Raw genomic sequence first — 14,009 nt, forward strand, 5'->3', positions numbered from 1 at the left:
TGCTATTTATATTTTTACCTAAATCTTGTACCTGATAATCACAGGATATCAAAAGCAAGGCTCAGGATTAACCAGATGGGGGAATATCCTATTCAAAGAAGAACTAGAATGGAGAAACTGAGACAAGAAGATCCTACCTTAGTCCATATTAAGGTTGTCCCCAAAACTTTTCCAAGGAACAGATCATTCACTTGTTATATTTTTCATACTGCAGAATATACCATTTTCTTTGTCTTTATGACAATTCAGATAACTCCCTAATAATCAAAACTCAAAATAATCATAAATAATTGGTTTGGGTTTTTTTTTTGCCTCAAATAGCAAAATTTCACTAATTGTAACTTAGGGCTTGAATATTACTAACTTCCTCATATTTCCTTATTAGTTAAATTTATTATTTTTAAGTTTCATTTATCTTTTGATAATTCATAGGCTCTGGCAACTACTCCTAGCTTTGCTTAACCAGGTGGCCTAGAGTAAAGTTTGCTGCTTCCACAAGCTTGGAGGTAGTGGTGACAGCATAACCTGACACCAATTCCCATACCTCATTCAGGAGGCACAGTCCATCAGTATATAGGGAGAGTTCTGTATCATGGAATGGAGTCTCAGCTAAAGCTGGTCTGGGGGTGAGGAGAGCATCAGTCAGAGCAATAAAATTATGAGAGTTAACTGAATTCTTGAAGGATTCCAGAAAAATGTGACAGAATCCACGGTATTGAATTGGGTGACAGTCATATTTGACTGAGACAGAAGCTCAAGTCTAGTCAGCATGCTAGTTGAAAAAATGCTATGTGTGATGTGAGATAAGGAAGGTCTCCACGGTGTAAGGAGTCTGGATTTTTAGCTTTTCTTCTTCAGATGTATTGGCTGCCATTTTAACCAAATCTGCTCTTGCTTCAATAGTTCTGAGACAGCCTGGTAACCCTCTTCCATCGAGATTATAGTTATAGAATCCAACAGGTGGAAATTGTCTCTATCCTTTTATGAAAGACTCAGAAGGCCAACGTTCCAATGCATTCTCCCTTTTTGTACCAAAAAAAAGGATGGAATGGGAGTGCATGGTTAGGGTGGCCATGAGGAATGTGGGAGGAGAGCAAGAGAGACTTCAATTCCCTGCTAACAAATTAAAACTAACTACATTAATACATATTAATATATTGAAGTTATATATTTAGACTGCCTTATACATTTTTACAACTTTTATAAGTGATAGTCCCAAATTTTACAATGAGAAATCTTTTTAATATGGCAAACGTGTATAAAAAATCTGTTTTAGTTTTATTTTTTATTAACACACATTTATTTCAGGCATGCAGTTTACATACATATTATTAAGCAATATTATATTTTAAAACAAAATATACTCCATTGAATATTTAAGCCATCAAATATCTAATTTAATCAGCTCTTTAAAAACTCACTTCATAATCTAACAGCACCCAGATTAAAAAGGTTATTTTTAAAAATAATATTCCTGATTCAGTGGTTTTCCAAATATCACAATATAAGAGATTTTAATAAAATAATTAATTTAATTAACCAATACAATAATTAATAATAAAACACAACAATAGAATATACAAGCATTTAAAACCAAAACCAAAACTTAATACCAGTCAGATGATATTATTTCAACTGAATGCATTTCCAAGTTATCCATATAGAAATTATAAATCTTATTACATTTAGCATATTATACTAATTATATATACTCAAGTATGGAACAATTACATCATAAATACTAGTAATAATAACAATAGTTAATACTTATGTAGTGCTTATCATATGCCGATCTCTTCATTAAGCACTGGACTATCATTATATCATTTGATTCTTATTCTGGGAGGTGAATAACATTATATTCCTCTTTATAGATCAGAAAACTAACTTTATAGATCAGAAATAAGATAACTCGCTTTAGATCACATAGCTAATGAATTTTCTGAGAGTGAGAATGTAACTCAAATTTCCCTACATTTTTCAAGCATTTGTTAAATGCTTTTTTATTTGAGCACCTGATCTGAGATGAGAGGAGTTAGCAGAGTCAGAGGAAAAGGATCCTTAAAGTGGAGAAGTAGCAGAGGATAAAAATACTTTCTATTTTCCTGGTTGATGAAGGGTTACATACCAGGCAAATTTAAACTGTAAACTGTTTGTTTTTTAAAATTTTACTATAGATTATTTACTCTAGATACGTGCTTTCCCCCATCTCATTCTGGGAAGATCTAGTCTCTGGAAGGACTGTGTGTTAGTTCTTCTGAATTTATCCTTTTCTCCTAAGAGGAAAATCTCTTTTAACATTCTCCCAAATTTTATCCTCCTACATTGCTCTGAAGGCAAAATGAGTTCTGAAGAGATTCTCTACTTGCAATGGGAGGGGACTTAAATTACCAGGTTAGTAGATCCAGTAGAGGGAGAGGAAATAAAGTACAATTAACTGTAACTATTTTAAAAGTCTTGTTCTTAAGGGCATTGTGGGATGAGATTCACTGTGTACTTCTCAGAGTAGTATTTGGTTTGTAACTCCAATTTTCAAGACCCTTGACTATTACGATATTCCTTAGATTAAAACTGTCCCCCCCACCCCACAAACTTTTTAGTTTTCCTGACCTATTTTCAAAAACCTTGAGAAGAGTTTATCTGTAGCTGGAGAAAAATGACAACTCTAGGAAGAGGAGCACGATAAGCTAAAGGAGGAAAGAATAGGGTGTTTCAATTGTATCTTTATCGTCCCAGGCTGAAAATCCCATGATAGTCATGGGTTTTTTGATCATGGGGGTCTTTCGGGGTAAGTAATGTTGAAAATCACATGCTCAAGATTTGAAACATCACAATTCTCACCCCCATGGGATTGGACAAAGGGAAGGAGGAGGATTTTGCATCAATATCAATATAAAAGTTTGTACTTACACATAGAGTGTAATCAAGAAATAATAAAGGGGCTAATGAGGCTTATATTAGAGGGCAGGGTAGTATCAGCTGAGTCTTTTAGGCAGGGAGACTATAACTTCAATATAGGTTGATTTGGGTCAGCCAGGTTGAGCCTGCGCCAAGATGTTTCAATCTCCCTGTTGTCTCTAAGCTCTTTTGAGGTGAGGAGTGAGGGGCCCCTCCCTCCTGGTAAGAAACTGAAACCAAGATGGATGATGGTTTAGCTCCTCAGGAAATAAGGGATAGCTACCTTTCCCTCTTCGGCCCTGGCCCTAGTCGATAGTATAAATGAATCAACTGAAGCTCTTTGAATAAAGACCAAGGGGTTTATTAAATGCAAGGGTAAGCTGAGGGAAGAGGGGTGGGAAACTGTTGCTAAGGGTGAAGTCCAGTGCTGGCAGAGGGTCTCAGAAGGTTGGGTCAGGCTGAGGGAACCAGCCCCTCAGCCAGGGATAAATTCCACTGCCCTGATGTAGAGTGGTCTAGCAGGTTAACAAATGAGGGTGATGGCTTGGTTTAGGGGTGTCCCTGTCTGCCGAAGTATACTAATTTCTTATGTTCCACCTCCCTCCTCCAGGGGCCCAAAGGGGAGCCCAGGGGGTAGCTGGATGTCTGGGTCAGGTCAAGGAGAAATCCAACCCCACAGTTGGCGGTCCAGGGATATTTATAGATGCCAGCTCCAACGGTTTGGCCATGAGACCACCGGATTTGCTGGGTCAACATTCTGTTTTCCTAACTGCAAAGATTGTTTCTGGTGATTTTGCAAATGCAAGAGATTCTTGCAGCAATCCTGCTTTACAAGAGGGAGGGCATTCCCCCCACCCCCTCCGAGAAAGCAGCTGGTGTGAGCAGAATATCTTTTCCTTTCCTTCCCCTCCTATCTCTCGCCCCCCCCTCCCCACTGTCCACTGTTTTCTCCAAATAAAGCTGCTTTTTCTCTGCCAGCATCTTATCAAATCTCCTACCTATGCATTAGAGTGATTTCTGGTGATGAAAGTTCCCTCAGAATTCTACTCCACACAGACTCAAAGTACATTCACATCGACCTCTCTTTGTTTAATGGCTATAGGCAGTTTCCTCTCTAATCTTCTAGAAGTGTGTGTGTGTGTGTGTGTGTGTGTGTGTGTGTGTGTGTATCTCAGAGTAAGCAATCACTACCATAATATGGTCAGAAGCATAAGATCAACCAATTCAGCCTCACCTTTCTCTATACCACCTCTCTTCTAATTTAGCAAGCTCAATTATGTTCAAATCATGCAAGATTATATCAGTTATCTTGGACTGAGCCTGATTTAGGTCAATCCCATAGTAGTTTTGGTTTGATATTAGGAGAAAATGAGACACTAGTAAGTCATTCAACCGTTATTAAGAAGAGATTTACTTAGTCATAACAGAAGAGGGATATTCCACAAGGAGAGGAAAAGAGGATATTTTAATTAGATTAGGCAGACTAAAAGTTTCTTTTGTAAGAGGGAAAATTATGAGGCTGACTATAGATTAGATTAAATGATTTTTATTTAATCTGAATGAAATAGGGGAAAAGATAGAGGAAAGAAAGAGAAAAAAAGAGATTACTTTCCTTGCTGTTTCATTTAGCATGTTATTCTATGACTGCCCTTTAGGCCCCCTGGTCACACTTAGAGTGAAGTCCAGTCAGCACCAAACAAGGAAGAGAACAGGCCATCTGCTTCCTGGTTCACCATTGATATATCCTCCTGGCTCTGCCCACCCTTGTCCTGGCATTCACATTCATATTCAGGCTGATGCCAGGTATGCAGGTAGTCAACAGGAGAAGATGTCACCCCATGTGACCCCAGAAGGGGGGGAGGTGTAATCAAGAAATAAATGGGGCTAGTGAGGCTTATATTAGAGGGCAGGATAGTACCAGCTGAGTCTACTAGACAGGGAGACTATAACTTCAGTATAGGTTGTTTTGGATCAGCCAGGGTTGTGTGAGCCTGGGTTGAGATGTTTCAGTCAGTCTCCCTGTTGTCTCTAAACTCTCTTGAGGTGAGGAGTGAGGTGCCCCTCCCTCCTGGTAAAAACTGTAAGCCAGCCAAGATGGATGCCTGATCTAGCCCCTCAGGAAACCAGTGATAGTTATCTTCCTTCTCCTCAGTCCCCGGCTCTAGATGTTGGTATAAATGAATTACTGAAAATCTTTGAATAAGGCCAAGGGGTTTATTAAACAACAGGAGTAGACTGAGGGAAGAGGGTCAAGGTCTGGAAGCTGTTGCTAGGGGAGAGTGGCCAGTGTTGGCAGAGGGTCTCTGAAGGTAAGGTCAGGCTGAGGGAACCAGCCCCTTAGCCAGGGATAAATTCCACTGCCCTGATGTAGAGTGGTCTAGCAGGTTAACAAATGAGGGTGATGGCTTGATTTAGGGGTGTCCCTGTCTGCTGAAGTATACTAATTTCCCACGTTCCACCTCCCTCCTCTTGGGGCCCAAAGGGGAGTCCAGGGGATAGTTGGGTGTCTGGGTCAGGTCAAGGAAATCAGACCCCCACAGTTAGTGGTCCAGGGATATTTATAGTCCAGCCCCAATGGTTTAGCCCTGAGACCAGGGACTGGCTGGGTCAACATTCTATTCCCCTAACGGCCAGGATTGCTTCAGGTGATTTTGCAAATGCAAGAGATTCTTGCAGCAATCCTGCATTACAGAGGGTAAATTTCCTTCAAAAGCTTTCAAGTTCTTTTCCACTGGACAGCCACTTCACACCATCCTCTTGTTGGTTCTGCAGGTGATTTGAGGCTTGCTTTGAGAGGATTCTTGGAGTGGTTCTGGTTTTCACTCCTAATAAGGGGCCATCTTGGCTCTGCCCCTCCTATGACTATTGTAGCCATATTCCAGAACTACAGGCCAAAGAAAAAGTACTAGAAGCTGCTAGAAGGAAACAATTGAAATACTGAGGAACCATAGTCAGGATACATAGGATCTAGCAGAATCTACTTTAAAAAACCAGAAGGTATGGAATATGATATTCTGAAAGGCAAAGAATCTAGGACTACAACCTAGAATTACATACCCAGCAAAACTGAACATAATTCTTTAATGGAAAAAATTGATATTTAATGAAATAGATGAATTTCAGACTTTCCTAACCAAAAATTCAGAGCTGAAAAGCAAATTTGATGAGAAAATTTGACCACTCAAGAGAAGCATAAGAAGGCAAAGTAAAAAATTAAGGATTTTTGATAGGGTTGAACTGAGGACACACATACCTGGTAAGATGATAATTAAAATTATTAAAATATCTGTGATACTTGAGAAAGGCAAGGTACTTAAAGTTTGTAAGATACCAAAAGTACCCAAGATACTCAAGAAGTTTGTCACCATTAGAGCAATGAAAAGGAACATACATAGAAAGAAGGAAGAAAGCTAAATAAGATAGGTTGCTATAAAAAAAGATGGGAACACATTGGGAGAAGAGAAAAGGAAAGAGATGAGGGTAAATTAGCTCTCATGAAGAGGCACATAGGTGGAAAATACAGTGGAGGAGAAGTTGGGGGCATGGCTATGACCGAACCTTACTCTCATTAGAACTACCTCAAAATGGGAATAACACCTACTCATGGTCAGCCATAGAACCTACCTTACCATATATGGGAGTAGGAAGGTAGGGAGAATAAGGTAGGGAGCAGGAGTGTTGGACAAAAAGAGGGATGAATTGCAGGAGGTGGTGGTCAAAAAAAATCTGTGAACAGAGTAAGAACAGTGAAAAGGAGAGAGAGAAGAATAGACAGGGGAACAATAAGATAGAGGGAAACACACAATTAGTAATAATAACTATGAATGTGAATGGGATGAACTCATCCATAAAACAAAAATGGATAGCAGAGTAGATTAAAAACCAGAATCCCACAATATGCTGTCTACAAGAAACACATTTAAATCAGGGTAACACATGCAGAGTAAAAGTAAGAGTCTAGAGCAGAATTTACTATGCCTTAACTAAAGTTAAAAAAGGACTAGCAATCATGATTTTAGACAAATCAAAAGTAAAAACTCATCTAATCAAAAGAGACAAGGAAGGAAAATTACAACATGATAAAAGGCACAATAGATAATGAAACAATATCATTATTAATACATATGCAACAAATGGCATAGCATCCAGATTTTTAAAGGAAAAGTTATGAGTTAGAGAAGGAAATAGATAGTAAAATGATACTAGTGGGTGATCTCAACCTTCCCCTCTCAGGAGCAGGTAAATTCAACCAAAAAATAAACAAGAAAGAAGTTAAGGAAATAAATAAAACTAGATATGACAGACCTGTGGAGAAAACTTAATGGGAATAGAAAGGAATACACATTTTCTCAGTAGGAAATAGCACCTTCAAATTGGACATAAAAACCCATCATATTCAAATATAGAAAAGCAGAAATGTTAAATGCATACTTTTCAGATTACAATGTAATAAAAATTACTCTCAACGAAGGGCGGTAGGAAGACAAAAATTAATCAAACTAAATAATTTTATCCTAAAGAACAAATGGGTCAAAAAATAAAAAACAAATCACAGGAACAATCAACAATTTTATTAAAGAAAATGAGAATGAGGAAATAACATATCCAAATTCATGAGATGTAGCCAAAGCACTACTTAGAAGAAAATTCACATCTCTTAATGCTTGAGAAAAGGCAGATCAATGAATTGGGCATTAAACCAAAAAATTAGAAAAGAAATTTAAATGCCCCATCCAACACCAAATTAGAAATCCTGAAAATCAAGGGAGAGATTAATAAAATTGAAATAACTGTTAAATTTTCAGTATAAACATTCAGTATGTACCTCAGAAATGGTAAACACTACAAATCAGGATGGGTTTATTGTTTTGTTGCTCATCCAGTCATAAAAAAATTCAAATGGAAGTTAATAATAGAGATTAAATGTAAAAGAATACGAGCTGTTTTTTTAGAGAGCTAGTTATCAAATATATACCAGCACAACCATGATTGGAAGGCAGTAGGAAGAAGAATTAGCAAAGCAGACCGAGGAGTGACCAAAAAGTTAGATGAACCAGGGCAGCTGGGTGGCTCAGTAGATTGAGAGTCAGGCCTAGAGATGGGAGGTCCTAGGTTCAAATCTGGCCTCAGACACTTCCTAGCTGTGTGACCCTGGGCAAGTCACTTGACCCCCATTGCCCACCCTTACCACTCTTCCACCTAGGAGCCAATACACAGAAGTTAAGGGTTTAAAAAAAAAGATTTTAAAAAATCATTAAAAAAAAAGTTAGATGAACCAAAGTCCAATTATAACCAAAAGGCAATATTTGCAATTTGATGAGGACAATTCATCAGTCTATATTCCAGAGTATTTGGCTAATGCATTCTTTTAGAAATTCTTAATAAGTTACAATAAGGTGGCAAAAATTACCTGCTCCCTTTAACAGAAAACGCTTACTCTCTTTGAAAAAGAGAATGATATCATTATTCACATACTTTTAAAAAATAAGCTTGATAGTAGCTACATAAAGGTTGGACTGGGGAGAGGAAAGATTGAAGCAGAGAAAGTAGAAGGGAAGATATAACTATAGTCCAAATAGAAGTCAATGAAGGAATCAAGGGAGGAGAGTCTAGGTGGGAGAGATAAGGAGGGAGAATCAATAGACCTGACCAATGGCTTGGACGGTGCTGGGAAGGAGGAGAATAGAGGAAAAGTAGAGTCAAATATGACTTGGCAGTTTGGATCCTGATGGGCATCCACAGAAATAGGGATGACAGAAGTTTAGACAGGCTTTCAGAGGTGGCGACAATGATTTCAGCATGGAACCTGCTGGGCTTGAGAGGCTAGTAATAATTAAAAACACTAATCACAGCAACCACTATTGAGTTTTATACAATGTTTTAGGGTTGGGAATGTCCTTTTACATTTTCTTCCTTAGACATTCAGGTTGGCACATACAATAAGCAATTATTTTGTACGGTTTGATCAAATTTGATCAAATGGTTTGATCATTGTTACAGTAACCCATCTCCTACCTCCAAGCCGTGGTATAGACGATTCCTTCTCTCTGGCATACATTTTTCTTATTTTCATCTCTTCGATATTGCAATGTTTTTTAAGTCACTTTCAAAGTTCCCTCTCCTTCAATTGACATTGTTTCATCTGAAAAGGTCCTCCACTCCAGCTGCCAGTGATTTCTGCCCCCAGACATTACCTTATATCTTTCTTGCATACAAGTCCTTTGGTCCTCTAGCTCCTGGTGCGTTCCCCTTTCAGATTACCCTGTACCTCCTCCATGTATAGCTTGACTGTACTTCTTTGTATGTATGTTTTCTCTCCCTTTAGAGTCATCCTTCTGGAGGTGAAGAACTTTTTGTCTTTTTTTATCCCTAGAATATGGTACAGTATCTAACATTCAAACAAGGCTCATTGATGGATGCTCTCTCAAGTCTCTTGAAGCTCTAAGTTGATGGTCCAATAGAATGTATCATGATTTGGTTCTGAGATATTAGTCCACAGCATCCTATTTAATCCTCAATGTACATAGCATACTAAGAGAACTAAACCTCTATTTAAAAAAAGGACTTTGGTGGCTTGACCAGAGAATATAGAATTTTGAGCTGCAAGGGGTATAGGGTTGAAACAATATTATAAGTGGTAGTTAGATTCCCTTAGATGACTCATCATTATAACATTTGCTGAGCCTAACCCCCTTGCAGTTAAAAAGCTGGGATTGTATGAGGGTGGTACATATACTGGAGTTCAACAAGAAGGACCCAGTTTGTGGATATAGTCTTTATTTGGCTTTATAAGAAAGAAAACCCTTACGTTCCATCCTAATGACAACTCTAGAACAGAAGAACAAGGGCTCGGCAATGAGACTTAAGTGACTTGTTCAGTCACAAAGCTAAGAAGTATCTGAGGTCAAATTTGAATCCAGGACCTCTCATCTCTAGGCCTCACTCTCAATCCACTGAGCCTCCTAGCTATCTCCATAAAATACATTTAATTAGATGCCTACTGAGGATCCAGCCACTGAGCTAGGCACCAGGGATACCATAGGGTATGTAGCTGCTCACCAACACTGATGGAATAATTTTTCTTTTAAGATCTGAAAGGGAAGTGCTCTATGGCATGAAGGCATTCTCAAAGATCTTTAAGAGGCAGCTGGGTGCCACAGTGAAGAGAAGACCAGAGATGGACTCAGAAAGACCAGCATTCAAATTCTGCCATAGATTCTTGGCAGCTGTGTGACCCTGAGCAAGTCACTTAGACTCTCTCAGTCCCCCTTTCCCCATATGTCCCAAGTGGGGGTAATGATAGCACTTACATCCCAGGGAGCTGTGAGGACCAAAGGAAATAACATATGCCAAGTGCTTTGCTAGTTATTAAATGCTTATTATTATATGTGTGTATACCTATGCCTATATATCCTCTAGATCTCTGTATGTGCCCATACAGATTTTTAGGGCTTCTGCTCTCATATCTCACCGATGGTACACATGAAGCACAGCTCCCTCTCTTCTCTGAGGAGCATCTTGCTGATATCCCTCCATGGAGAAATCCCATAAGCACTGGCAGTGTCCCTTGGGCTCTTTGGACCATTCCCTTAGGACCGGATTATACTTGGAAATGTGCATCTGGGAGCTCTGGATCTCCCTCAGACTTGACTGATGCACCTCCTGCTCCAGGTACCCTTTTCTTGGCTGATGTCTGGGATATCATTTTTGACATTCAAGTGCCCCTTGGAAAAATGCTGCAGCATAATGGTGTTCATTAGACATTCCTATTGATTTTTTTTTTCTGGTTCCTGCCAACAGCTAGTGTTTGATACTCCAAGGTTACCTCAAATCTGCTCTGTATAGGGGGCAGCTAGGTGGCTTAGTTGTTGAGAGCCAGGCCTGGAAACAGGAGGTCCTGGGTTCAAATTTGGCCTCAGATACTTCCTAGCTGTGTGACCTTGAGCAAGTCACTTGAATCCCATTGCCTAGCCTTTACCACTCTTCTGCTTTGGAACCAGTACACGGAATTGATTCTAAGATGGAAAGTAAAGGGTTAAAAATTGCTTTGCATGTGTTCTGCACTTATGCTAACTTGCCTATGTTGTCTCTCCTACTAGACCATAATATTCTTGAGGGAAGAGACTTTTTTTTTTCTATTCTTAATGCCTGGCACAAAACAGGACCTGGATAAGGCCTGAACTTGAGATTTCACTGTTATAAAGAATCTTCCAGATAAGATAAATTGGCTTTCTGTCTTCATTTACATGTAGTTTTTAATTTTTTTAATTTTAAGAACAAATTTCCACATAAGTTTTCCAAATATATATGATCCATTGTGTCTCCCTCCCTTCTTCCCCCCCGCCCCCCCCGAGCTGATGAGCAACTCAATCTGGGTTGTACATGTATTTTCACTCAAAACATATTTCCACATTATTCATTTTGGAAAGTGAATGATCTTATAAAACCAAAACCTCAAAACATGAACAAGTGATAAATCATGTTTTCACCTGCATTCCTACTCCAACAGTTCTTCCTCTGGAGGTGGCTAGCACGGCTTGTCATAAGTCCCTCAGAATTGTCCTGGATCACTACATTGCTTTTACTAGCAAATTTGATCATCCCACAATATTGCTGTAACTGTATGCATTGTTCTCCTCATTCTGCTTATTTCACTCTGCCTCAGTTCCTGTCCAGTCTTTCCAGCTCTTTCTGAAATCATCCTGTTCATCATTCTTTAGAGCACAATAGTATTCCATAACTCTCATATACCACAATTTGTTCAGCCATTCTCCAACTGAGGGACATTCTTTTAGTTTCTGATTCTTTCCACCACAAAAAGAGAAGCTATATTTTAGTACAAACAGATCCTTTCCATTTCTTTTTTATCTCTTTGGGAGTACAGACCTAGTATACTGGATCGAAAGAAATTCATTCTTTTATGACTCTGGGTATAATTCCAAATTTCCTTCCAGAATGATTGGATTAGTTCACAACTCCACCAGCAATGCATTAGTGTCCCAACCTCACCACATCCCCTCCAACATTTATCATTTTCCTTTACTGTCATATTGGCCAATCTGAGAGTTGTGAGGTGATACCTCTGAGTTGCTTTATTTTTCATTTCTCTAATCAAGAGGGACTTAAAATATTTTTGATATGATTATTGATTGCTTTGATTTCTTCACTTGAATACTGTCTATTCGTATTCTTTGACGATTTTTCAATTGGGGAATGACTTGGATTCTTAAAAATTTGACTTAGTTCTTTACATATTTGAGAAACAAAACTTTTATCAGAGAAATTTGTTATAAAATTTTTCCCAGTTTGTTTTTCCCTTCTAATCTTGGTTACATTGGTTTTGTTTGTGCAAAACTTTTTAAATTTAATATAATCAAAATTATTCATTTAACATCTTGTAATATTCTCTATCAACTGTTGGTCATAAATTCTTCTCTTCTCCATAGATCTGACAGGTAAACTATTCTATGTTCCCCTACTTTACTTATAATACCACTCTTTATGTTTAAATCATATACCCATTTTGACCTTATCTTGGTATAAGATGTGAGATATTGATCTAAACCTAATTTTGTCATTCTGTTTCTAAATTTTTCCAGCAGTTTTTGTCAAATAGTGAGTTCTTATCCTGAAAACTGGCATCTTTGGGTTTATCAAACACTAGACTGATGAGATCATTTCCCCCTAAACCAGTGATGGGCAAACTATGGCCCTCAGGCCAGACTGGGGGGTGGCCCTGAAATGTTCTATCCAGCCACAGGACATTATTCCTAATCTGACAAATACAATGAGTAGTTCACAATACAATGAAACTTTGAAAGAGTTGCCTTAGAAACAGACTGACAGATGAGCATTTCCTTTCCTTTGGCCCCCTCTTTAAAAAGTTTCCCCATCACTGTCCTAAACTATTCCATTGATCCACTCTTTTATTCTTAGCCAGTACCAGATTGTTTTTGATGATTATTGCTTTTTTTAGTACAGTTTAATATCTGGTACTGCTAAGCCCCCATCCGTCACATTTCTTTTCATAAATTCCCTTGATATTCTTGACCTTTTGTTCTTCCAGATGAATTTCATTATTATTTTTTATTTTTACAAAATACTTTTATGGTAGTTTGATTGGTATGGTATTGAGTAAATAAGTTAATTTAGGTAGGATTGTTATTTTTATTATATTAGCTCAGCCAACCTAGCAAGATGGAGGGATATTTATAGATATAAGTGAAAAAATTATAGATTTATTCTATCTGATCATTCCTATTACATTCTTAAGGGGAAATAATCACTACTTACATTTTCATTTTTTTAAATTTATGACACAAATATGACACTGGATGGGACATTCAATAAAAAGAAACATACAAATATTTGTCCTAATTCCTTCTGCTTCACAGCTGGAACTAATTTCCCTCTAGCACTATTTCCTGCAATACATATATGGTTGGGATCCATATCATATTCCACAAGGATTTTCTTCCCCAAGAATATCCTAAAGTATTATATACATCTTCAAACCAAGTTGGGAAGTTGTACTGCAGAGACAGTCTATAGCTGTTTTGGAAGAAAACATTTTAACTGAATAATGATGAACTCAATACTCATCATTGAATTGAATCTAGTTCAATAAATGCTATGGACTGGTGTTGTTGGCTCTCAGTTGGGTGATTTATTTTGATGTCCCCATGTGGGATGCTCCTGTCTTCTGCTTCTGTCTTTCTGCATGTTGTACTAGTGCCACACAGAGTCTGTGGCGAGTATTTAACATAATGCTTAATAGTTCATTAATTGAGGAATAATGTTCATTTGCATGGTAAATTCAAATAATTACTCCTGGCCAGCCATTATAAAAATGTCTAAAAGATCCCAGAGTCCAGTGGATAATCAGAAGACCTGAGTTCAAGTCCCACCTTTAACACATCATGACTATATGATACCTTGAACTACTTTTGGTAAAGAGAGTTTCCTGCCTAAAATTATAAGCCCTGGGAGAAAGTGAGTGGCTCTTTAAATTTAAAAAAACCTCTTTAAAAAACCATCTTTTTACCATAAAAAAGTTTCTCATGTAAATAATGGTTACTAAAAAAGACACAACACATATTGTAGAAAGCAAA

This window comes from Gracilinanus agilis, chromosome 3 (assembly GCF_016433145.1).
Source record: "Gracilinanus agilis isolate LMUSP501 chromosome 3, AgileGrace, whole genome shotgun sequence".
Classification (NCBI taxonomy): Eukaryota; Metazoa; Chordata; class Mammalia; order Didelphimorphia; family Didelphidae; genus Gracilinanus; species Gracilinanus agilis.